At 34.2% G+C, this 27,995-nt stretch overlaps 1 protein-coding gene and 1 long non-coding RNA gene across 8 annotated transcripts in view; one reads left to right on the plus strand and one right to left on the minus strand.

The window, feature by feature from the left end:
- Window positions 1-16,095, minus strand: part of LOC139362292 (uncharacterized) — a 51,382-nt gene extending 35,287 nt beyond the window's left edge. The window contains exon 1 of the long non-coding RNA XR_011620861.1: window positions 16,011-16,095. This is a non-coding gene — a long non-coding RNA (uncharacterized lncRNA). The remainder of the gene's footprint in view (window positions 1-16,010) is intronic.
- LOC105488649 (follistatin like 5) overlaps window positions 1-27,995 on the plus strand; it is an 813,494-nt gene that overhangs the window by 106,881 nt on the left and 678,618 nt on the right. The window lies entirely within an intron of this gene.

The raw sequence follows: 27,995 nt of genomic DNA on the forward strand, positions 1-27,995 counted from the left end.
GTGTGTAAATATATATATATATATTTAACATTTTTAAAGTTAATTTTATCTTACTCTTTAATTTCAACTAGAAATATGAGAAAGATATTTAAAATATTATTAAATAAGTATAATGACTAAATCAATCCTAAATTGGATTCTCATTTACAAGATGTTCTATAGGGATATGAGAATGGGAAATGTCAGGCCTGTGAATGTAAATTGTTCCAAGAAGAAATGTAAGAGGGAAGATAAGTAAAGGGTTCATTTGTTACCTTTTCTAAGGCAGGAAAGCAGGTACTCTATTGAATAGGAAAGACTAGAATTATTTTAATTTATTTTCAGGAAATTCCAATAGAAATTGAACTAAGAAAAAAGCAGCATAAGTATCCTGAACCTCCCAACAAGTACACAATGTTAGGAATTTCTTTTTCTGTATATACAGATGGACTGGCTAGTATGTGTTCATATTCAAAATGTGACTATTCAACTGCTGTTTAGAAATCCATCCCATGGAAAAGAGTAAACTCATAATAAGGTACAAACTTTGTTTTAATTTTATTAATCTCTAATAAAACATCACCAATTTTGTATTAATGTTGCTAATCAGAAATGTTTGTCATACATAAATTATTGTCATATATGTTATATGTAAATTTTGACATCATGGATACAATTCAGATCGCTTGGAAAACATTTCTTGAATAAGTAGTCCTTTTGATAATTAAACTAAAGAATAAGATCTTAAAATTATGAGTCATTTATTTAACACTTTAAAACATATTTAATAAGAGAGATGCTCTTAGTACATGCACTATTTACATTTTTTACATAAAAGGAAGTTCAAGACAGAAAATTTAAAAATTAAACTTTCAAAAAGCTATCATACTTAGTAAATATAGGAGTTACAGAAAAGTGATTACATATTTAACGACAATTTCATTATGCTAGTAGTACTATATCATATATGTCCCTGTGTGCTTAAGCATGAATCATCTTCAGGTAGGGCTGCCTTTATGCATATGTAACTCATGCATTTGCATGAGGACCTGAGTTTAGAAGGGCTGCATGCTTTGGTTGAAAACCCTGCTGTCATCATCTTAAAAGTTTTAATTTTTGAACAAAATGTGTTGCATTTTCATGCTGCACTGGGTCCTGCATGTTATGTAGCTGGCCCTGTTTCCAAGCCACAAATACTGCCTTCGGTTATTTCTGAGAGTCATCAGAGTGGGAGTAGTGTCTGCCGCTTTTGCCTTTGCATGAAAACAGAAATGAAGATACTAAAAGTATTGTCGCTTGATACTCCTAACACCATTTCCAACACTTTGGGTGTATGAGGCATCTTATCCGCTGACCTGGAATGGAGAGAATGAGTCATTGCACACGTCACTTGTATTCCAAAGGACATCAGAGTCTCAGAGAGTTGCTCCTCAAAGCAGCTTCTTTAGATTCAACATTCCCTTTGTCTTCATCATTCCCTATGTCTCCACTGGCAAGGCTTGGTAGGGAAGTGACTGTCTTTACATCTCTTCCATTGTCTTAGTGGCTCCTTGTTTGTCTCTCAACCTATCTCCTATTAATATCATATTCTGAGGTACTGGCTTAGCACTATAACTCATCTTTTTTGGGGGGCACACAATACAATGAATAACATAGCCAACATACATAAAGAAGGAAGAAATTGAAAAAAGTTAAAAATACATTTTAATACCTTATTAGGATGTGGACTTGCCCTTATTTTAAAATAAATCATGGGTAAAAAGAAGTAGAGGTTTACAAATATAGCGTCAAATGTTTTGCCTTTCTGGTATCTGATTCATAATTTTGATTTTGAGAAACTGAATTTGGTTATATTGAGAGAAAAGTATCTTTTGCAGAAACTTCCCTATATTAAGACAGTTGTCAATAGAATAACCCTTGTTTTTTTTCATGATGTCAAAGTGTGGTGCAATATGTTGAAAAATATTTTTAAATAAATCTTTCTCAAAAATTATGTCAAAGGTTTTAAACAGGATACATGATATATCGCTTGGTAGAGTATCTCATAAATTACAAAACCAAGCAATAAAAGTGAAATAATAAAAGTTTCTGAAAATAATAAAAATCAAATAACAATCCAGAGAAGTTCAACAATGGAGTAAGAGGAAAGCTAGATCAAAACGGACAAAAGTAACCAATATCAGAATATAATACGTAGAATATATTATAGAGGAGCAATATTAGAATATGAAAACTGAAGTAAATAAGTTGGTTAAAAAGTTTTAATTTTTAATTTTGAAGCTCAGATAGACTCATACTTTATTAAACAAACTTTATTCTAATCATAAAAACTAAGCAAAATGCTCTAAAATTATATTAGAGAAATACAATCACCATTTCACATCTCAGAGGAAATACTGTGATTTATAGAAGCTCTACTATGCTATGTTGGCTTTAGTTTCACCATTGAGTCACTGATTTGAGTATAAACCTGAGACTGCTATTATTTCTAAAATTTTACAATAATATATCTCAACTATAATTTTTAAGAGAGTTATTGTGTCATATTATGGAAGATAGAAGTGTAGAGATAAGAGAAATGGCAGAACTGAAAATATGAAACTAATTTAATCCCAAATAAACGCAAACTAACTGATTATAAACTTCAATTGTGATGTGTGTTTTTGATTCCTTATTTTCAATATAATTTTGAGATCAGTTATAATAAAGGGCTCCCATGATGTGTTTATTTTTAAGATATTTTGGACAGAACATTGAATCAACTCATTTCTCTTCAAGTAGAATCCAAGTCGGCAGTTTAACAAGTTCCCTGGTGATTCTTATGCACACTAACATTTGAGAAATTCTGAAAGATTTTTTCCAGACCTGCGACCTTTATCCAAAAGTCAGACATCTGTGTGTCAGTTTCTGATCTCATAACCTTGATCTTCTTTGCAGTCCATCTTTTCCCACAGAGTCCACTTAAATTTTGAGCATGATCCTGCCCTATCTCCTTCATGCTTATAAACATAACTGTTTCTCATTTGTATGAGTTATAGATTATGCTATTTATAGACTATTATTAACATTTCTATTCCACTGTGCCTTTGGACTTTCCTGACCTTTGTGATTGTGCACTGGCTTAGCAGACTACTGTGATATTACCGTGTTCTGAAAGGAATGAAATGCAACGTGGCTTTCATATCATCCTTGAAACTATTGATGATATTACGTAGTTTTGATAAACAAAAACTGATATTAGATTTATTTCAATTGTCTTCTCAATTCTCAGTAGGATGGTATAATTTAGAGCCTCAGACCTAACTTCTGTTGCAATCTAATTTTTATTTGACTCTGAAATAAGTTTAAAATTTGAGTGCTTTAACCTAACCACAATATTAACATGTTAAAATGTATGCTTTCTACCATGCATGATGTCCTATGGCTAATATTTCAGTTTCAAGAACTGAAAAATTTGGACTATCAATAGGTATGAGAAATTAGTACATGATTGCCGTGTTTTTCTTTTTCATTTGTATTGTATCAAAAATATCAGCCACTTAACACTTGTTGGGATAGAAATATCACATAATTTTAGGTTATCTCAAACTTATTTTGATACATACTCAGACTTTTAGGAATTTGTATTATTTAAAAAATATGCGGGGGCGGAGCAAGATGGCCGAATAGGAGCAGCTCCAGTCTCCAACTCCCAGCGCGAGCGACACAGAAGACCGGTGATTTCTGCATTTTCAACTGAGCCTCTGTTGCTGATACCCAGGCAAACAGGGTCTGGAGTGGACCTCAAGCAATCTCCAACAGACCTACAGCTGAGGGTCCTGACTGTTAGAAGGAAAACTATCAAACAGGAAGGACACCTACACCAAAACCCCATCAGTACATCACCATCATCAAAGACCAGAGGCAGATAAAACCACAAAGATGGGGAAAAAGTAGGGCAGAAAAGCTGGAAATTCAAAAAATAAGAGCGCATCTCCCCCGGCAAAGGAGCGCAGCTCATCGCCAGCAACGGATCAAAGCTGGACGGAGAATGACTTTGACGAGATGAGAGAAGAAGGCTTCAGTCCATCAAATTTCTCAGAGCTAAAGGAGGAATTACGTACCCAGCGCAAAGAAACTAAAAATCTTGAAAAAAAAGTGGAAGAATTGATGGCTAGAGTAATTAATGCAGAGAAGGTCCTAAACGAAATGAAAGAGATGAAAACCATGACACGAGAAATACGTGACAAATGCACAAGCTTCAGTAACCGACTCGATCAACTGGAAGAAAGAGTATCAGCGATTGAGGATCAAATGAATGAAATGAAGCGAGAAGAGAAACCAAAAGAAAAAAGAAGAAAAAGAAATGAACAAAGCCTGCAAGAAGTATGGGATTTTGTAAAAAGACCAAATCTACGTCTGATTGGGGTGCCTGAAAGTGAGGGGGAAAATGGAACCAAGTTGGAAAACACTCTTCAGGATATCATCCAGGAGAACTTCCCCAACCTAGTAGGGCAGGCCAACATTCAAATCCAGGAAATACAGAGAACGCCACAAAGATAGTCCTCGAGAAGAGCAACTCCAAGACACATAATTGCCAGATTCACCGAAGTTGAAATGAAGGAAAAAATCTTAAGGGCAGCCAGAGAGAAAGGTCGGGTTACCCACAAAGGGAAGCCCATCAGACTAACAGCAGATCTCTCAGCAGAAACTCTACAAGCCAGAAGATAGTGGGGGCCAATATTCAACATTCTTAAAGAAAAGAATTTTCAACCCAGAATTTCATATCCAGCCAAACTAAGTTTCATAAGTGAAGGAGAAATAAAATCCTTTACAGATAAGCAAATGCTTAGAGATTTTGTCACCACTAGGCCTGCCTTACAAGAGACCCTGAAGGAAGCACTAAACATGGAAAGGAACAACTGGTACCAGCCATTGCAAAAACATGCCAAAATGTAAAGACCATTGAGGCTAGGAAGAAACTGCATCAACTAACGAGCAAAATAACCAGTTAATATCATAATGGCAGGATCAAGTTCACACATAACAATCTTAACCTTAAATGTAAATGGACTAAATGCTCCAATTAAAAGACACAGACTGGCAAACTGGATAAAGAGTCAAGACCCATCAGTCTGCTGTATTCAGGAGACCCATCTCACATACAGAGACATACATAGGCTCAAAATAAAGGGATGGAGGAAGATTTACCAAGCAAATGGAGAACAAAAAAAAGCAGGGGTTGCAATGCTAGTCTCTGATAAAACAGACTTTAAACCATCAAAGATCAAAAGAGACAAAGAAGGTCATTACATAATGGTAAATGGATCAATTCAACAGGAAGAGCTAACTCTCCTAAATATATATGCACCCAATACAGGAGCACCCAGATTCATAAAGCAAGTGTTTAGAGACTTACAAAGAGACTTAGACTCCCATACAATAATAATGGGAGACTTCAACACTCCACTGTCAACATTAGACAGATCAACGAGACAGAAAGTTAACAAGGATATCCAGGAATTGAACTCATCTCTGCACCAAGCAGACCTAATAGACATCTATAGAACTCTCCACCCCAAATCAACAGAATATACATTCTTCTCAGCACCACATCCTACTTACTCCAAAATTGACCACATAATTGGAAGTAAAGCACTCCTCAGCAAATGTACAAGAACAGAAATTATAACAAACTGTCTCTCAGACCACAGTGCAATCAAACTAGAACTCAGGACTAAGAAACTCAATCAACACCGCTCAACTACATGGAAACTGAACAACCTGCTCCTGAATGACTACTGGGTACATAACGAAATGAAGGCAGAAATAAAGATGTTCTTTGAAACCAATGAGAACAAAGATACAACATACCAGAATCTCTGGGACACATTTAAAGCAGTGTGTAGAGGGAAATTTATAGCACTAAATGCCCACAAGAGAAAGCAGGAAAGATCTAAAATTGACACTCTAACATCGCAATTAAAAGAACTAGAGAAGCAAGAGCAAACACATTCGAAAGCTAGCAGAAGGCAAGAAATAACTAAGATCAGAGCAGAACTGAAGGAGATAGAGACACAAAAAACCCTCCAAAAAATCAATGAATCCAGGAGTTGGTTTTTTGAAAAGATCAACAAAATTGACAGACCACTAGCCAGACTAATAAAGAAGAAAAGAGAGAAGAATCAAATAGACGCAATTAAAAATGATAAAGGGGATATCACCACCGACCCCACAGAAATACAAACTACCATCAGAGAATACTATAAACACCTCTACGCAAATAAACTGGAAAATCTAGAAGAAATGGATAATTTCCTGGACACTTACACTCTTCCAAGACTAAACCAGGAAGAAGTTGAATCCCTGAATAGACCAATAGCAGGCTCTGAAATTGAGGCAACAATTAATAGCCTACCAACCAAAAAAAGTCCAGGACCAGATGGATTCACAGCTGAATTCTACCAGAGGTACAAGGAGGAGTTGGTACCATTCCTTCTGAAACTATTCCAATCAATAGAAAAAGAGGGAATCCTCCCTAACTCATTTTATGAGGCCAACATCATCCTGATACCAAAGCCTGGCAGAGACACAACAAAAAAAGAGAATTTTAGACCAATATCCCTGATGAACATCGATGCAAAAATCCTCAATAAAATACTGGCAAACCGGATTCAGGAGCACATCAAAAAGCTTATCCACCATGATCAAGTGGGCTTCATCCCTGGGATGCAAGGCTGGTTCAACATTTGCAAATCAATAAACATAATCCAGCATATAAACAGAACCAAAGACAAGAACCACATGATTATCTCAATTGATGCAGAAAAGGCTTTTGACAAAATTCAACAGCCCTTCATGCTAAAAACGCTCAATAAATTCGGTATTGATGGAACGTACCTCAAAATAATAAGAGCTATTTATGACAAACCCACAGCCAATATCATACTGAATGGGCAAAAACTGGAAAAATTCCCTTTGAAAACTGGCACAAGACAGGGATGCCCTCTCTCACCACTCCTATTCAACATAGTGTTGGAAGTTCTGGCTAGGGCAATCAGGCAAGAGAAAGAAATCAAGGGTATTCAGTTAGGAAAAGAAGAAGTCAAATTGTCCCTGTTTGCAGATGACATGATTGTATATTTAGAAAACCCCATTGTCTCAGCCCAAAATCTCCTTAAGCTGATAAGCCACTTCAGCAAAGTCTCAGGATACAAAATTAATGTGCAAAACTCACAAGCATTCGTATACACCAGTAACAGACAAACAGAGAGCCAAATCAGAAATGAACTTCCTTTCACAATTCCTTCAAAGAGAATAAAATACCTAGGAATCCAACTGACAAGGGATGTAAAGGACCTCTTCAAGGAGAACTACAAACCACTGCTCAGTGAAATAAAAGAGGACACAAACAAATGGAAGAACATACCATGCTCATGGATAGGAAGAATCAATATCGTGAAAATGGCCATACTGCCCAAGGTAATTTATAGATTCAATGCCATCCCCATCAAGCTACCAATGAGTTTCTTCACAGAATTGGAAAAAACTGCTTTAAAGTTCATATGGAACCAAAAAAGAGCCCGCATCTCCAAGACAATCCTAAGTCAAAAGAACAAAGCTGGAGGCATCATGCTACCTGACTTCAAACTATACTACAAGGCTACAGTAACCAAAACAGCATGGTACTGGTACCAAAACAGAGATATAGACCAATGGAACAGAACAGAGTCCTCAGAAATAATACCACACATCTACAGCCATTTGATCTTTGACAAACCTGAGAGAAACAAGAAATGGGGAAAGGATTCCCTATTTAATAAATGGTGCTGGGACAATTGGCTAGCCATAAGTAGAAAGCTGAAAATGGATCCTTTCCTTACTCCTTATGCGAAAATTAATTCAAGATGGATTAGAGACTTAAATGTTAGACCTAATACCATAAAAATCCTAGAGGAAAACCTAGGTAGTACCATTCAGGACATAGGCATGGGCAAAGATTTCATGTCTAAAACACCAAAAGCAAGGGCAGCAAAAGCCAAAATTGACAAATGGGATCTCATTAAACTAAAGAGCTTCTGCACAGCAAAAGACACTACCATCAGAGTGAACAGGCAACCTACAGAATGGGAGAAAATTTTTGCAATCTACTCATCTGACAAAGGGCTAATATCCAGAACCTACAAAGAACTCAAACAAATTTACAAGAAAAAAACAAACAACCCCATCAAAAAGTGGGCAAAGGATATGAACAGACATTTCTCAAAAGAAGACATTCATACAGCCAACAGACACATGAAAAAATGCTCATCGTCACTGGCCATCAGAGAAATGCAAATCAAAACCACAATGAGATACCATCTCACACCAGTTAGAATGGCGATCATTAAAAAGTCAGGAAACAACAGGTGCTGGAGAGGATGTGGAGAAATAGGAACACTTTTACACTGTTGGTGGGATTGTCAACTAGTTCAACCATTATGGAAAACAGTATGGCGATTTCTCAAAGATCTAGAACTAGATGTACCATATGACCCAGCCATCCCATTACTGGGGATATACCCAAAGGATTATAAATCATGCTGCTATAAAGACACATGCACACGTATATTTATTGCGACACTATTCACAATAGCAAAGACTTGGAATGAACCCAAATGTCCATCAGTGACAGATTGGATTAAGAAATTGTGGCACATATACACCATGGAATACTATGCAGCCATAAAAAAGGATGAGTTTGTGTCCTTTGTAGGGACTTGGATGCAGCTGGAATCCATCATTCTTAGCAAACTATCACAAGAACAGAAAACCAAACACCGCATGTTCTCACTCATAGGTGGGAACTGAACAATGAGATCACTCGGACTCAGGAAGGGGAACATCACACACCGGGGCCTATCATGGGGAGGGGGGAGGGGGGAGGGATTGCATTGGGAGTTATACCTGATGTAAATGACGAGTTGATGGGTGCAGCACAGCAACATGGCACAAGTATACATATGTAACAAACCTGCACGTTATGCACATGTACCCTACAACTTAAAGTATAATAATAATAAATAAATTAAAAAAAAATATGCCTGTGGCCCTTTAACTATTAATCATTTTAAATGTTGTGAGATTTCTGCCGTATTTATTGAAGTTTTCTCCATTATTTTGAAATGGTATTTCTTTTCTAAAATTTGAAATTAATTGAATTACACTAGTCCAAGAGTAAAGAATTAGTGAATTTGCATTTTCAATACAATTATGCCATTGCTTTAGATGCAATTATGAATTGTACAGTTGAAACTCTTTAGTTCATTGATTTTTTTTTACTAATTGTGTGAATAATTTAAGTATGGTTCATCTTTGATTCAGAGCAAGTACTATATCCTCCTTGTTTTAATTTTGAAATCTAACTCCACTTTAATTGCACGTCAACCATAAAAATTTCTAATTGAATAGATCAGTTGCTGCCAGGCACGGTGGCGCACGCCTGTAATCCTGACACTTTAGGAGGCTGACGCAGGCATATCACTTGAGGTCAGAAGTTCGAAACCAGCCTGGCCAGCATGGTGAAACTCCGTCTCTACTAAAAATATGCAAAATTAGCTGGGCATGATGGTGTGTGCCTATAATCCCAGCTACTTGGGAGGCTGAGGCAGCAGAATTGCTTGAACCTGGGAGGCAGACGTTGCAGTGAGCCGAGATCATGCCACTGCACTCTAGCCTGGGGGCAGAGCGAGACCCTGTCTCAAAAAAAAAAAAAATAAAATAAAATAAAGAGGAATTGATTAGTTGAAAGTGTAACATTGATCAGAATTATTCTCCCTTTAAAAAAGCTAACATCACAGGCTAATCTATTTCTTGTCATTTGATATCCTTGCTTTCCTATATGGCCAGATATAGTGGTTTCCAGTTGAAACCTTCTATTCCCGTTCCAGCCTTGTCCCTACCTCTTGGAAATTGAGTTTGCTTCCTCATCACTGATGTCAAAGAACAGATCATTTGGATTTGCCTCTAATATCATACTCATCTTCAAGTATTTCATTACCCACACTCACCCTCATAACCATGTACATGCATCTTACTAGCCCATAACTACAAATGGAATCAATTAAATAAATAAATTAGATACTAACATTTCCTTTTAACATATTACACTATCCTTCAGAATGTGTGTGGCATACTATCTTGCCATTGTCCAGTACCCCAGAATTATGTCTTCGTCGTCGTCTTCTTCTTCTTCTTCTTCTTCTTCTTCTTCTTCTTCTTCTTCTTCTTCTTCTTCTTCTTCTTCTTCTTCCTCTTCTTCTTCTTCTTCTTCTTCTTATTATTATTATTATTATTATTTTGAGATGGAGTCTCACTCTGTCACCCAGGCTGGAGTGCAATAATGTGATCTCAGCTCACTGCAACCTCTGCCTCCCAGATTCAAGTGGTTCTCTTGCCTCAGCCTCCCAAGTAGCTGGGACTACAGACGTGTGCCACCACACCCAACTAATTTTTGCATTTTTAATAGAGATGGGGTTTCACCATGTTGGCCAGGCTGGTCTTGAACTCCTGACCTCAAGCGATCTGCCCACCTCGGCCTCCCAAAGTGTTGGGATTACGGGCATTAGCCACCACGCCTGGCTGAAATATATCTTTCAAATATAAAGATGCATTAAATATATAGTTAAATTAAAACTAACTTTTAAAGAGCAATGATAGGAATGCTTAATAAATTCACAGGTGAATTTTTATTGTCTCTAAGAAAAGTAGTGAAAGCAATTGTAAGTATACTTATCTTTGCATACTGTACTGCATTATGCCCAATGCAAAAACTGTATAAAAACAGGAAATATTAATTCTTAAATCTGTTAAAATACCTTTAGCTGTATGAGTAATTGCTAAGTTATCCTTAGACACTGTTTTGTTTTACTTTTAGCTCAGGGGATTTTCATTTCAATGTTGTAATGGCAGGGAGACGGAGAGTTTATCAGAATAGAGCCTTCCATGAGTAGAGCTCTTGAGAGAAACCTAGATTAAAAAGGAATGAGCAGAGGGAAAGCTTTTACAATCCTACTCGAAAGCTATGATTTAGTGAAATGAGGTTCCTGGAATTTAAAGATTAGATAAAAATAGAAGCTGCTTGTCAGCTCCTTTCAGCCACAGTGCTAATCGGGCAGATGGGCCACATACTCCAGCTGGGATGTGCCGTCCCCTCAGGACCTGTTTTCAACCTGCTGCACGCAGGCCTTTCTGTGTGAAACAGCAGTTTCAATCACACTCCTGTGAAGACACACAAAATCAAATGTCTCCATGTAGCAACACATTCTCCTCTGTGATAATGAAATTCACAACAGATGTCTGAAGTTAAATAATAGTATTTTTATTAGTTTAAGGTTGGAATTTGGCATTTATGTATACTTCCTTTTCCTTCCATTTACTGTAAAATATTTCAGATATGCAATAATATGCATAAAGAATTTAATAAAACCAGCCGGGCCCGGTGGCTCACGCCTGTAATCCCAGCACTTTGGGAGGCCGAGATGGGCGGATCACGAGGTCAGGAGATCAAGACCATCCTGGCTAACAAGGTGAAACCCCGTCTCTACTAAAAATACAAAAAAAAAAAAAAAAAAAAAAAATAGCCGGGCGTAGTGGCGGGCGCCTGTAGTCCCAGCTACTTGGGAGGCTGAGGCAGGAGAATGGCCTGAACCTGGGAGGCGGAGCTTGCAGTGAGCAGAGATCACGCCACTGCACTCCAGGCTGGGCAACTGAGCAAGACTCTGTCTCAAAAAAAAAAAAAAAAAAAAAAAGAAGAAGAAGAAGAATTTAATAAAAGCTTGTGAATCCAATAGAAAAGTAAGAAATAAAATGTTGACAATGTTGTTTAAGTCTCTATCTCTCTCCAGTTATATTCCTTACTTGACCACTGTTCAAAAATAAAACTTTAAAAAAATTTTTTGTTAAGCATTCCCATTATATTCTTTGTATGTTTGATACATATGCAAATGCCAATAAACAATGAATAGTGATTTTGCATGATATAAAATGTTGTATAATAGGAACATATTTATGCATATTGATTCCAATAGCTTTAATTCATGTATTTCCTCTATAATATCCCATTTACAAACATACCACATTCATCATATGAAGGACAGAATGTTCATACAATGCTGCCAGGAACATTCTTATACATTTTCTCAAGTGTACAGAAATTACCCTAGGACACACCCTCAAAAGTGGATTTGCTATCTCCAAGAATACCTGCATGCTAACATATAGTTAGTGCTTACAAATTACTCTAGAAATGGGTTACTGATTTTCTCCAACAAAACTATTACTCACATCTGATGAAAATCATCAGCGTTGATTCTAGTTTCTTTCTTGGTTCTATTCGTGTATGTAACCCATTTTTGTTACCATTGGATTCTTTGTTTCTAAATTGATTTTTAGTGCTTTATATATTCTGAGAACTAAAGCTTTATTAGTGACATTCATTGCAAATTTTTTTTCCAATGTATGCTTGTCTTTTCACATAATGAATTCACACATATTTTTAAATTTGGTAACTATCAATATTTCTACATGGTTTTGTTTTTAGCATTTGCTTACAAAATTATTTCTTCCTCTTTGGTCATATAGAAGCATATATTATCTTTCAAAAAAATTAAGAGTTTTGTGTTTTATATTTGAATCTTTGAACTAAATGTAATTACTATTCTCTATTGGGTTATGCAGAAGTCTATTTTATTTTTATCTATATGAATATATAAAAGTTCAAGTGCCATTTATTATATAATTTATTCTTTCCCCAGTGACTTGCAGTGCCACATTTGTAACTTGCATATGCCATATTGTATTTCTTGTGTCTCAATTTTAGCAATCTATCTGCCTATTAATTGTAGTAAAAACTATAAGAAGTTTTGATACGTAGTAAAGTAAATTTCTCCACCTTTTTTCTTCAAAATTGTTTTGTCAGTTCTTAGTCATCACACTTCCAAATGTTTCAATGAAAAAATTAACATTCTGATTGAAATAGAGTTGGATTTAAGGAGAATTAAGATGCTTATATTGATTTCCTTACAATTTGTCTATCTATCTATCTATCTATCTATCTATCTATCTATCTATCTATCTATCAATCATCCTCTATCCTCTGTCTATCTATTTATATATATGGGTCAATAGACACATTTTTAAATATCTTTCAATACCATTTATTATACTTTCCATAAAGAATATTTTCACAGTGATATTACAGATAATTTGCCAAATATATTCTTGTATATAGTATTACTATTGTAATGGTATTATATTGTCTATCAATTTATCTATCTATCTATCTATCTATCTATCTATCTATCTATCTATCATCCTGTGTCTATCCTCTATTTATATATGAGTCAATAGATTCATTTTTAAAAGTCTTTCAATGCCATTTGCTATACTTTCCATAAAGAACATTTTCACAGTGATATTATAGATAATTTGCTAAATGTATTCCTGTATATAGTATTACTATTTTAATGGTATTGAATTGTATTAAATATATACTTTGTATATAACCATGTAATTCATTTGCATATATTGATGAAATTGCTCTTTGAATTATAGTACTAATTATGATAATTGTTAAGGAAATATATATATTTTTAAATATCATAACCTAGCAAAGCTCTATAAAAATTAGGAGAAAAATAAGTGGTTTTATTATTAAATAAGCATTAAACAACAATTTGATGCACATCATAGGCAATCCCCTAAGACATGAAAATGCAGAAATAAAATTTACCCTTTTCTATAACCAAGCAGATACAGCCCATCTCACACATGCTCTCCAGAAAAACAATAACTAGTTCTCAAGTGATTGGATTTGACAGCACCATTTGTCACAGAGTTAATCCACAATTCAATTGGTGACTACCTGTGTTAACTAATTGGCTTTACTAAAAGGAAACATTAATTTCTTATGTCTTTATGAGAAAAGGTAGTTTTGCAACTTGTAATGAAGTTAGACTCCTCCTCTCCCAGAGAAACTGGGATACAGGTACACTCTCTGCCCTAACCATTACATTTCAGACACATGTTACCCAGGTCCTTGAAAAAGATACTCCTTTGTCTTCAAGCTGGCAAATGACTTATTTGGCTTTTAATAAGGGTGGTACACACTTCAAAGAGACACAAAAAGAACTTATGATTACAAGTTTCTTTAAAGTAAATGCTCTAACAAAAGAGAGTGATGGGAAATCTGTACCTTATTTACAACAGGGAGAATTAAGCCTCTTGTTTTCATTTTTCACTTTTACACTTAAAGTTTAACTCTATTTTCTATATTAACGAGTATATACTTTCTCAAATAGTGATAGTGTCATTCATTTTCTTCTCTGTCCTTACACTATTTATTTATTTATTATCATTGTAATGTTTGAAATTGCCAGCAAGTTGTTAATGGAAATATGGATTGTGAATATCATGACCAGATTCTTGATTTTAAGTGGAATGCATCTAATGTTTCATCACAAAGTGAAGTGTTTTCTGCAGGATTCTATTCACTAGTTGACAAATGTTCTCAATAGAGTGTTACTAGTTTGTTAATTTGTTCATATTTTTCAGTGAGCAGATATTTACTTATGCATATTTGGGCATATATTAATATGATCAATTTCTTTTTTACATGGTGAATAGTAATACTAAATTTTCTAATATAAATGTATCCTGAATACTTACAGTTAACCTAAGATTGATGTAGGTGTGTATGCATATTGTGCTCAAATGTGTATATCAGTGCATTTATTTTGCTAAATATTTTATCAATTTTGCATCTATTTTATAAGTAAATTGATCCATTAATATTTTATGTTGGGTTTTGTTACTTTAATACCAAATACTAGATTCATCAAATGACATGAGGAAAATTTGGCCTTCTTGTTTTTTTCTCTGAAAAAAAATTTGCATAGAACAGGAACAATTTTTTCAATGATTTATTGAATTATCTTGGGTACATCTTAGGTATTTTTGAATTTTTGGATAGAATTTTAAAAGAATGTTCACTGTTAAAAATTAAAGATAAAGTTATATTGATAATCTATATCTTCTAAAGTTGGATTTGATGTTATATATATTTTTCTAGAATATATCTTTTAAAATGAATTTTAAAATGTGTTTATTTTCAAACTATCGTAATCATTCATATAAAAAGATTTTATACCTTGTATATAGGTTAGTAATCCTCTGTATCTCCTTAAACATTTTTCATCTTATCAATTCATATTCTATATTCAGGAATTTCAGTGTTTGAAATTTGGGGGAACATAGTCTGTTGTTGAGTCCACTGCCATTCATTCTAGTAACTTATTATGCACATATGTTTTATACATTTGGACTCTGAAAATGTGTTTTTCTATTTCTCTTTGAGAATTTTGTGAGGCATGAGTCCTGAACACAGATTCTCAAAGATGAAGTGCTTCTCTGCTGCAAAAGACCTTAAGGCACTACCAGAATAAGACAATTTTAACTTATTTCTTGAGTTTTTGTGACTATATCAGCAGTATAAATTTGCACTGCAGCCCTTAAGAGGACATACTTGTGGTTACGGATACTCTGAAAAATACTCAGGAAATACTACACCTAGAGCACGAGTTGAAAATATACATTCCCGTGTTGTTTCTATTTGCCAAAAAATTATTTTTAAACAATTTTATACATGTGTATCTCTATATATATCTCCCATTCAAATCCCAGACACAGATAAGTGCCTATAATAATTAGCCTTTCAAAATTATTTTTTTACTTTATTTGTAACTATTTATCAACCATTCCGCGCATCTATTTATTACTTTTTATCACAATTCCCTATGTAACTCTTCTTCCCATTGTCAACTCCATTATTTTGTTTCGTGACTTATTTTCATTAGTACTATTATAAAACATATTTTCTTGTTCTGTATGTGTGCTTTTTAACAACAATTAGGGTGAATAAATTCAAGAGATCTACTATACAACACAATGACTATAGTTAGAAACAATATGTTGTTTACTTGAAAACTAAGAGAGTAGATTTTAAGTGTACTCACCACAAAATCGTGTGTGCTTTTATGCTGTTAATTCACATAATATCATGGTTTTTATCACATGCCTTTGCTTAATTTTTCACTCAGCAATGTGTTCTTGAGATCTTTCTATGTCGTTTGATTTGTGCTTCTAATTGTTGAATTTTCCATTGTTACAAATCAATGACTACGTGAATTGCCACAGAAAACTCTGATGATCATCCTCTCTCTGGATCCCTTACGGAACTTACAAGAATTTCTAAGCTTTCATAATAATGGGTTGCAGAGGATTATTCCTACTCAAATGCTCTAGTCTCACACAAACAGGAACATATATTTTGCTATTTTATGTTTTCTCAAAAAATACTGTAATATAGAAACCATTTATTTTCTGACTTTCTGATTATATTTTATAATATAGAAACCGTTTATTTTCTGAAATCATCTACGAAAGTATTTGGGTATGGCCATGAAAGATAGCCATTTAAGACTTTTTTTGTTATTTTTGTTTTTTTTGTTTATTTTTTATTTTTTCAAATTTTACTCACCTATGTAAGTTTTATTTTTCTTCTTGTCCTATGTTGGCATTTTGTGTTTTTTCAGAAATGTATCATTTTACATGTAGAATTACTAGCCTAGACTTACTAGAATGTAATAACTACTCTTTACATCAAGTCTCCATTGTTTGTATTTCCAGTTGTATTCATTCTGCATTTTCTTTATTTTAAAATTCTACTTTTATTTTTTAAATTCAGACTTGCAAAAGTTTTGGCTAGGAGATTTTATTAATGTTAATGACAATAAATTCTAATTCAAATTTTGTTTATATTTTTATTTTTTTGTTCACTCTTTTCCTGACGTCTATCCTTTTTGTTTTTCTTTTGCTAATGTTGTTACTATCTTGAAACCTCTTATGCCAGATGAATAGTTTCTGTTCTATAACCTTTCTTGTTTCATCATAATTAAAGCTATAAATTTCCCACAAATACTGTTTTTTTCAGGGCTCCATGAATTTCATCATGTGGTGCTTTCCTTTGGTTCAATCTAAATATTTCATAATCACGTTATGATTTCCTTTTAAGGTTATTGAGTAATATTATTTAGTTTCTGTTTGTAGTGTGCTACTCTCAGCAGCCTACTGATATTTATTCTAATATTACTGATTGATATCTGGTAAAATTATATGTATAATTTCTCCAAAGGTTTTTATGAAGCTCTCTTTATGGCCTAATGCATTCATTTTTTGTTAATGTGTGTTTAAAAGAATGTTATTTTTCTAGTTATTCTTTATATGTCTAGTAGGGTTTTCTACATTTTTTTTAATATTTCAAATAATTCAAGCTACTTCCTTTTCATATTGTTTATATTTCAAGTGATTCTTCTCTTGAACTTTTTGTTTTTTTGTGAGATATGTTAGATTACAACACCATTTGTTGATCTATTTGTATATCTATCTGCATATCTCTCCATTAATTTAATTTATATAATTAACTTATATATTAATTCAATGTTAAATCTCTTATTAGATGATTATATGTTGATGATGCTTATATCTTTCTGTTCTATGATACCTGTTACAGATATATTTTCACCCTAATTTTCTACAATATTTTAAATCAACATTTTATCTCAGATTTTAGTATTGCTACACCAAATTTATTTTGTTTCCTATTTAAACTAAATACACATACACACCTTCCCCGCCCAACACGCATACACTGTTGTCCTTTTAAGTATTTCTTGAAGACAACACATTTCTAGACCATATTTTTGACCCATATAGGAGGTTTAAATGGTAAATTTAAGCCATTTGCAATTTTTATTATTGTTACATTAGGTTTTATTTATCTCCTCTACCATTTATATTTTTACTATACTCTTTTTTTTCTATTTCCTGCTCTCATTTTATAGACCTAATTTCTTCCAGTTAATCTACAAATACAGTTTTTCTCTTTATTAGTTTATTAATTTCATTAACATTTATATCTTCCCATCAAAGGACAAAGTTTTAGATAAAATTCAAATTCCTTTGTTTTCTACTCCCTCAACCCCAAACATGCCTTTCCAATTCCCTTCTTATGGAACTAGTTTGTCTCTTGCTCTTTTTGTTTTTATGCTTTCTGTTTAAGTAAAATATATCTGAAGTCATAAAATTATTTTCTTGTCAATTCTCCTGGAGTTTTTTTTTTAATAAAGTCTTTTTTCCAAGGGTGATTTTCAAGGTGAAAGGCAAAAATGGTTATGTAATAATTAAATACCAAGTTATTATATTTACTAATTAAATTATTATTAAATTATTTAAATAGAAATAGTTCAGAACTATCCTGAATTATTGACAGTCCATAACATTGAAGCTTTTTCTTAATCCTTTTATTACTAAGGATATTTATATTATAAAATGGCATATGAAAGTTGTAACATTTAACTGCTAATCTTAAAATATTCAGTTGTCATTATAAGCATTTTGCTTTTGAGAATCTGATTTCAATATAATTATTTTTCCTGTATATTATTTTTTCCAGAATTAAATATACATATGTATTTTTAATTAGTCCCTTTAAATTTTGTTCTGTGCAAGTATTTGTGAATTTATTCTTCTACCCTATTTGCCATTTAAAAAAACTTTTCAATTCTAGATTGTGTATTCAGTTGTGGAAAATTTATTTTACAACTTACTTAACTCTTTTCTACTTTCTATTTTTATGTTTCTATTTTTCTGGAGTTCTTATGAACTGTTAATGGATCTGCTACTTAAAAACCTATATCACTTAACATTTTTGATATATGTTCTTTCTTTCCAGAATTATTTGCCTTAATTCAATCTTCTTCTTTACTAATAATTCAGCTTCATTTATCCTGCTATTTAACTCCTATCTCATATTCATTATGTCAACTATCATTTTCTCTTGCCTGATATTTTCACTTAGGTTTTCTTTAGTTTTTCTTGGTCTTATTTTATTTTGCTAAACTCTTTTCTGAAGTATAGTCATCATGCTTATTTTAAAATTGTAATTGTTTCAGATGCTTTATGTTGTTCATGTTGCCTTTGATTTCTCTAGTATGGAAATTGTACTTCTGATTGGTCTAGTTATTTTCATCTGCAAGGTCATGTTTCACAGAAAGATTAGCTATTCTTCCTTTGTAGCGGCATGGCAGATAGTCAACCAGTGTTCCTTGTTAATCTTAACTTAATTCAAGAGAAAGGAAGAGAAGAGACTACAGGGTTGAGACTCAAAGGCACCACAGAACCACCTCTGATCTCCCACATAATGCAACTCTCCTACTGAGAAGTTTACCTTTGAATTCTTTCAAACAAACAACATTGTGAAGATGTAATGCTTTTAGTTTGTAATCCATACACTTTTGTTATTTTGAAATAGGGTAGGTGGAAGAATACATGAGCACGTATATGTAATCAGCCAGTTCACTCCAGCTAGGGATTCGGGTTACACTAAAATTCTCTTGCTAATAGTGGGCTTTCTTTTGCAAACATATATGTTACATTCCTGATGTAAAGAGCATCCATTGGTAAAGCATTTAGAGTTGGGTAGATGTTGAGTCAAAAGCAAATCTTCAAAGCTTTCTCTCACTCTGGTGTTCAACCACTTCCCATTGGCTAGCAACACCACTTGCGAAGATCTTTTATCTTCCCATAAGTTTATCACTGAATTTATGATAATCCCCTTACTTGCATGGAAACACATATCTATATTCTTTTTACTCATTTATTGACCATATATATATATATGTGTATGTGTATGTATATATATATTTCCCCAGAGATATAAATTTGTAGATTTTCAAGAAATTACCATATGATCCAAATATACCACTTGAAGAGTTTCAGCATTATGCCAACATCTCAGCTCCAAAACTTCAGTTTGCACTCTCTTAAGACCCTTTGTTTACCCTCACTTTATAGGATATACTGAGTTAAAAATGTCCAAAGTTTCAGCATCATCTGACTACTTCAATTTTCAGCTACCTCTTTTAATTTGGAACCCCAGAACTCCAAGAGAATATCTTCTTCAGAATATCTAATTTATAATATTACCATAAGCCAACAGCTCCGACGCTTTCCATCATTTATTATTATTTCTTATTGACATCTTTGCATCCATTTTTTTGATGACTTTATTCTGCTTGAAAGCAACAAAAGCTCTGGAATAATAATATAAATTCAATCAGATTTGTCTCATTCATGTGTGTGTGTGTGTATAATGGTATTAAATGTACATGTGCAGTAAGTCAGCATTTTCCTAAGAGGAAGAAATAATACTGATAATAGTGAAGATCTTAGATGACTGGTTTACCACCATAATTATATCTTTGTTTTTAACAGGTTCTTGAGTGTTACCAATGTAAATTATTCTAGGGTTTTGTTTTTTCTAAATCTTGAAATATATTTTAGTCCTTAGAGCACATTGTATGTTTTTCAAAGGAAAAGGTGTTTTTTTTCTGCTTGTTTGTTTCTGTTTTTGATACTGAGTCTTGCTTTGTCGCCCAGGCTGGAGGCTGGAGTGCAATGTCACCATCTCCACTCACGGCAACCTCTGCCTCCCGGGTTCGAGCAATTCTTCTGCCTCAGCCTCCCTAGTAGCTGAGAATACAAGCGCGCGCCACCACACCCAGCTAATTTTTGTATTTTCAGTAGAGATGGGTTTTCACCATGTTGACCAGACTAGTCTCGATCTCCTGACCCCAAGTGATAGTCCTGCTTCAGCCTCCTAAACTTCTGGGATTACAGGCGTGAGCCACTGCGCCTGGCTGGGAATAGGCTTTAACATGAACAATTGTAAACATAATGCTCCAGGCTCGCTCAACTTTTAGTTAAAATTAGGCTGAGTTAAAAAGGTTATATGATAACCTTTACTACGTACCTGCCAAAGCAGGAATGAAAATCCTGACAAATACTCTTTTACTTATTTTAAGGACATACTATATGGCGAACCCATAGTTTTTCGTTGTTTGCTTTTGTTTTTGTTTTTGTCTTTGAGACGGAGTTTCTCTCTTGTTGCCCAGGCTGGAGTGCAGTGGTGCAATCTTGGCTCACTGCAACATCCACCTCCCAGATTCAAGCAATTCTCCTGCCTCAGTCTCCCAAAAAGCTGGGATTGCAGGCCCCCACTATCATGTCCGGCTAATTTTTGTATTTTTAGTAGAGACGGGGCTTCACCATGTTGGCCAGACTCGTTTCAAACTCCTGACCTCAGGTGATCTACCTGCCTCAGCCTCCGAAAGTGCTGGGATTACAGGTGTGAGCCACCGCGCCTGGTGGAACTCATAGTCTTTTAATGGAAATTTGACTCGTGTTTCGCTCTACTCACATGAACTCACACTTGGCTTAGAAATGCTGCTCTGCCATAGCACAATCGTCATCCCCTGAAGAACTCCATGAACCCTCCAGCTGTGAGGGTGAAAGCAGGGAAAACTAGACATGATTTTTGGGCACGTTAAAGGAGATATAGGTAAAGAACTTAAAAATTGCATGCTACATAGTAAGAATGATATGTGTTTTCATCTTATCATTATCATTTTTATTATTTCCCAACTAGTCACAACATTATTTTCATAGATCTACAACCAATTCTCGGTCTCCCAGGGTAAGCCCTGGTTGTGTGTCTGTACTGAGACTCCATGCCACTGACCTACTTTGTGCTTATTTCTTTATGAAGAAGCTGAGTTGCCTGTGCCCAGAGTGTCTTGTGTTAGTTTGGGCTTACCTAAGGGTATCCGGAAATAAGTCTTTATATTTTCTATATCACAGAGTATAGTTATTTTTGTGTAAAACGTATTTTCGATAATAAGTCTTATTTATTTGTTGTCTGTCTAAAATGTATATTACTAGATAAGGCATACTCTACTCTCGGTCACTGGGAATTCATAAACCAAATGATTAGATTCCTACGACAACCCTTACTTATGGACTGTTTGCAGACCTAATAAATTAGAAACCCAAATCTATTAAGGGATAAACATATTATAGAAGGAATTCCTACATATGTGTACATGTCTACATTTTAAATCATACAAACTCACTAATTTTCACAACCAAATCATTAATTCATGATTTATATTTCCATTAATTACAAATATTTTAATTAGTGATTTGTTTTTAAAAATCATCATTATTTATCACACTCTAAAAATACACTGAAAAAGCTGTCATAATAATTGGCATGTTTATTTAATTTATGTGGCTCTTTACCAAATAGCTTCAGCTATAATATTTAGCCAGGCATAAATTTTCTCCTGGAACTAGGAGAAAACTGTCTTGAATGTATTTTTATATAATCCTCATGTCCAAAGAAGTATGCAGTTGGCTATGCTTAACTGTTCACAGTTCCTCCCAAAAGATTAAAGAGTGTACAACTCTGTGCCTTTGAGCAGCTTAATGCTCTTTTCCCCCAGTAAATTACTTTGCCATCCTTTAATTCTTAGCTCAAGTAACAGTTTCACTTGGAGACTCTCCCTTTGCCCCGGTAACTCAGCAAATGCAATTGCTCCTCACATCCTTGTTTCCACATCACCCTATAAATTCTTTAACATTGTGTTGTAAGTAAAAGCTGTTTGTCTTTCCAGATAGAATATGAACTTCAGAGATCAGACATCTATGCTATTTTTAGTTAACCCCTATTTTCTAGCACAGTGCTAGACATGTACATTCCAAATAAAAAAAAACCCGTGTTCAAACAGTGAGTGGATATTTAGTGTGTCAATAGCCTACTGAAATGGCAAGATGATAATAAGAAACTTAATGTGTTCCAATGATATTTCAAATTTCTTCAGACAAAAATGAGATAGAATGTCTAAAAGTGAGTTAGTCAGAATGTTTTATATATATGAAAAATGCTGCCTTCCTCATTATCCTCTTAAAAAAACTCATAAAATATTGTAAAATTAAATAGGTATACCCTTTAAATGTTTCCAAGTTAATTCTTTCACTAGGGAATATTGCCTAAGAATACTAACAAAAATTGTCCAGTCGTTTAAAAAATTATTTAATTTCCATTTCAGTTAATAACTGGAAAAGAGGCCTATTAGCAACAAGCACACCTCTTTATACTGTACCTTATCTGATTGCACTTTGCAGACACTGCATTTTTTACAAATGGAAGGTTCGTGGTAGCCTGGTTTTAAGCAAGTCTGTCGGTGTCATTTTTTAAAAACAGCATGTGCTTATTTTATATCACTGTGTCACATTTTGATAATTCCCACAATATTTTGAACTTTTTCATTATTATTATATCTGTTCTAGTGATCAGTGATCTTTTTAAACATTTTTAAAATTTTAAATTATTACAGGTACATAATGTTTGTGTATATTTATGGAATACATGTGATATTTTGACAGAAACATGAAATTGTGATGATCAAATCAAGAAGAGAGCTTGATGTTACCATTGTTACTGTTTCGGAGCACCATGAACTGCACCTTTATAGTATATTGAAATTAATCTGTAAATGTGTATGTTCTGACTGCTCCACCAGACCAGCTGTTACCATGTCTGTCTCCCTCTCCTCAGGCCTCCCTATTCCCTGAGATGCAATAATACTGAAATTAGGCCAATTAATAACCCTGCAATGGCCTCTAAGTGTTCAAGTGAAAGGAAGAATTGCATGTCTCTCACTTTAAATCAAAGGCTAGAAATGATTAAGCTTACTAAGAAAGTTATAACAAAAGCTGAGACAGGCTGAAAGCTAAGCTTCTTGCACCAAATATTTAGCCAAGTTGTGAGTACAAAGGAAATGTTCTCGAAGGAAATTAAAAGTGCTACTTTAGTGAATATGTGAGTAATGAGAAAGTGAAACAGCTTTATTTCTGATATGAGGAAAGTTTCAATAGTCTGGCTAAAAAATCAAAACAAGCACAATCTGCCCCCAAGCCAAAGCATAATTCGGAGCAAAATTCTCAGTTTTCAATTCTGTGAAGGTTGAGAGAGGCGAGAAAGCTGCAGAAGAGAAGCTGGAAGCTAGCAGACGTTGGTTCACGTGGTTTAAGGAAAGAAGCTGTCTCTATAACATAAGAGTGCAAGACGAAGCACCAAGTGCTGATGCAGAAATTGCAGAAAGTTATCAAGAAAACCTAAGATAGTTCATGAAGGTGGCTATACTGAACAAGAGATTTTCAATGTGGATGAAACAACCTCCTATGAAAAAAAAATATGCCATTCACCACTTTCTTAGCGAGAAAGAAGTCAATATCTGACTTCAAACCTTGAAAAAACAGGTTCACTCTCTTGGTAGGGGCTAATGCTGCTGGGGAAGCAGCATTCAAGTTGAAACAAATGCTCGTTTACCATTCTGAAAACCCTGAGGTCCTTAAGAATTATGGTAAATTACTCTGCCTCTGCTCTATAAATGAAAGAAGAAAGCCTGTATAATAGCACACCTGTTTACAGCATGGTTTACTGAATATTTTAAGCTCATTATTGAGAACGACTGCTCAGAAAAAAGATCCCTTTTCAAATATTACTCCTCTTTCACAATGTACCTGGTCATCCCATAAGGGCTGATGTAGATTTATAAGGAGACTAATGTGCTTTCATGCCTGCTAACAAAACATTCATTCTGTAGCACATAAAGCAAGAAATAATTTTGACATTCCGTTCTTATTATCTAAGAAATATATTTTGTAAAACTTTAGCTGTCATAGACAGTGATTCCTCTGATGGATCTGGCTCTGGGCGAAGTAAATTTAAAACCTTCTGGAAAGGATTCACCATTCCAGATCTCATTAAGAACATTCATGATTCATGGAAGGAGGTCAAAATATCAACTTTAACAGGAGTTTTGGAGAAGGTGATTGCAGCCTCATAGATTACTTCCCATGATTCCACCCTTCACTGAAGGAAGTAACGGCAGATGTTGTGGAAATAGCAAAAGAACTAGAACTAGAAGTGAAGCTTGAAAATGTGACTAAATTGCCACAATCTTACAGTAAAATTTGAATAGATAAAGAGTTGCTTCTATGAATGAGCAAAGAAAGTGATTGCTTGAAATGGAATCTACTCCTTGTGAAGATGCTGTCAACGTTGTTGAAATGACAACAAAGGGTTTAGAATATTACATAAACTTAGTTGACAAAGCAGTGGCAGGCTTTGAGAGAATTGACTCTAATTTTGAAAGAAGTTCTACTCTAGATAAAATCCATGAAATGCATTACATGCTACAGAGAAATCTTTCATGAAAGAAAGAATTAATGCAGCAAACTTCATTTTTTTTAATTTTAAGAAATTACCACATCCACCCTAACCTTCAACAACCACCACTCTGATCAGTTGACAGCTATCAACACTGAAGCAAGACCCACCAACAGCAAAAAATTGTGACTCACTGAAGGCTGATATGATCATTAGCATTTTTTAGCAGTAAAATACTTTTGATTAAAGTACGGGCATTGATTTTTACACATAATGCTCCTACGCACTTAATAGACTACAGTACAGTGTAAACATAACATGCACTGGGAAACTGCAAAATTCAGGTGACTCACTTTACTGCAATATTTACTTCATGGCAGTGGTCTGGAACTGAACCGGCAATATGTTTGGGGTATGATTGTATATTAATTTTAGATTTTCCCAATAGTTCATCTCAAAGCTTAGTAGTACAAAACAATGATGTTGTAAGAAGGATGTACATAACTTTTAAAATCTTCTATCACACATTAGATAAAAGAACATTTTATTTTCCATAGTATTTTTCAAATCCTCAAATTAGCATATATCGAGAAGTAAATAAGTTTCTAATTTATTATGGAGAGGAGTGCCTAGATGTGTGGGTACCATGGGGAGGTTTGTAAAAGTATATTATATAATTGCCCTTTTCACTATTTCAGTTATCTATTATGCTTTATATGAGACTATGTGTTATTTTCTAACATATCTCACTACCTGATCCATCCCTTATCCATGCTATATTTTCTGCCCTAAATGGCTGTAATTCCTTAACCCAGCCCATGCTTCTCACTGTGTGAAAGTCAGTGTGTTTATGTCTTTCATGAGTCCATGAATCGAAGATGTCCATTATGACACTGGGAAAATTCTTAAAGACTTTATTCGACACCACGTGTATTGATGTGATTAAGTGTATATGTCATATCCATTGGACTTGAACATACATGATCTTGGTGAAAAACAAGCAAACAACAACAACAATAAACTTTCTCATGTTTACAAATACTTCTAAACTATGAGTAATATTTCCCATAATGGGAAATATATTTTCCTATTATTTTCAATTTAGACACACATGAATTTGCTTCATATAACATCTTTTTTTTTTTTTTTTTTGAGATGGAGTTTCACTCTTGTTGCTCAAGCTGGAGTGCAATGGCGCAATCTCAGCTAACCACAACCTCCATGTCCTGGGTTCAGGTGATTCTCCTGGCTCCGTCTCCTGAGTAGCTGGGATTACAGGCATGCGCCACCAAACCAGGCTAATTTTGTACTTTTAGTAGAGATGAGGTTTCTCCATGTTGGTCAGGCTGGTCTTGAATTCTTGACTTCAGGTGATGCGTCCTCCTCGGCCTCCCACAGTGCTGGGATTACAGGCATGAGCCACCGAGCCCGGCCTGCTTCATATAACTTCTAAATGTAGTATATAATATCAGAATATGTATGCAATAAAATAACAATACAATTTTTTTTTTTTAATTCTAGTGGTAAATTCTGTCCTAGTTTGATTTTTTTTTTGTCAAGTGCATGTTGTTATCTTGTTTATGTTCTTTATAATTTGGGGCAATACTGAGAATATCTCAACCCAATCACAAGTTCTCTCTAGATTTTCTTACTGAAAATTACATAAACACAGCAAATACAATATAAATATACAATAAGAAGCAACTACAATGTTAGCATTGGAATGAATACCTTTACATCAAAATATTAAACCAAAGGAGAAGTTGGTTGACTGTTGACTGACATTCTATAACTTTTCCAGGTTGTATTTAAATATATATTCATTGGGCTACTAATAAATCTAATGACATTTCTTACCAACATAAGAAAATTACTTTCATTTCTCCATGAATCCTTGAAACATACTCCTTGCCCAACCTTGTTTGGTACTTTAACTGTTCCAACTCTGCACTACTGCAACAACACTACTTGCTCTTTTGCAGTCTTATCACACACTCTTTTGAATCTATAACTTTGTCTATGCTATGTCCTCTAGATAGAATGTGCTTTTTCACTTTGCTGTGGAGATAAACTACTTTTTTTTTTTTTTTTTTTTTTTACCATCTCATCTCTCTTTGTAAATTCTTTAGTTCCCGGCCTTCTCACAGCTCACCTTCAGCTGCCCAAGCTAAGAAAGAATACATTCCTCTCTGGACTGTATTATCTAGATTTGATACATAATTCCACTATTGAATATCACATTTTATGGCATATATTTGTGTGTGTCTCTGCCTATCCCTCCCTCTGACTATTGAATTCTGGAGTTTGAAGACTCTGTTGGAAAAGTGTCGACTGGCATTTCCTCTAACACATTGAGGATATGCCAGTTGAGACTGCAGAATACCTTTCCTCATGGAAGATACAATCCAGTGGGAGGAACAGACAATGGACAAGCATACATTATTCTTAGAAGTAGTGACTTTTGTGAAAAATGAAAAAAAAAAAACCAGTTAAGATAAATAATAATGGAGGCGCTGATTTAGATAGAATGTTCAGGGAAGGCCTTGTTGAGGAGGTTAAGACTGGATCAGGGACATGATTCAAATTCTAAGAAAAAGCATTTTAAATAAAAGATGATAAGATTTTGATTAAATAAAATAGAACTGAAAATTAGCTTTATAGTTTACTGATAATATAGGTATGACTCCAAATTTGAGTACACTTGATATAGTGGATTATGAGTGACAATATCTCTATTTTTCAGGCATTTTTTTTCTATGCCAACCGTCTCCCCTCCATTTTCCTGGCATTTTTATAATTTAATTGCCACCACCAAAGTAGATAGTTTTGATAAAATGTGTGCATGTGTGTGTGTACCTATATGTAT

This window comes from Macaca nemestrina, chromosome 3, assembly GCF_043159975.1.
Source record: "Macaca nemestrina isolate mMacNem1 chromosome 3, mMacNem.hap1, whole genome shotgun sequence".
NCBI classification, from domain to species: Eukaryota; Metazoa; Chordata; class Mammalia; order Primates; family Cercopithecidae; genus Macaca; species Macaca nemestrina.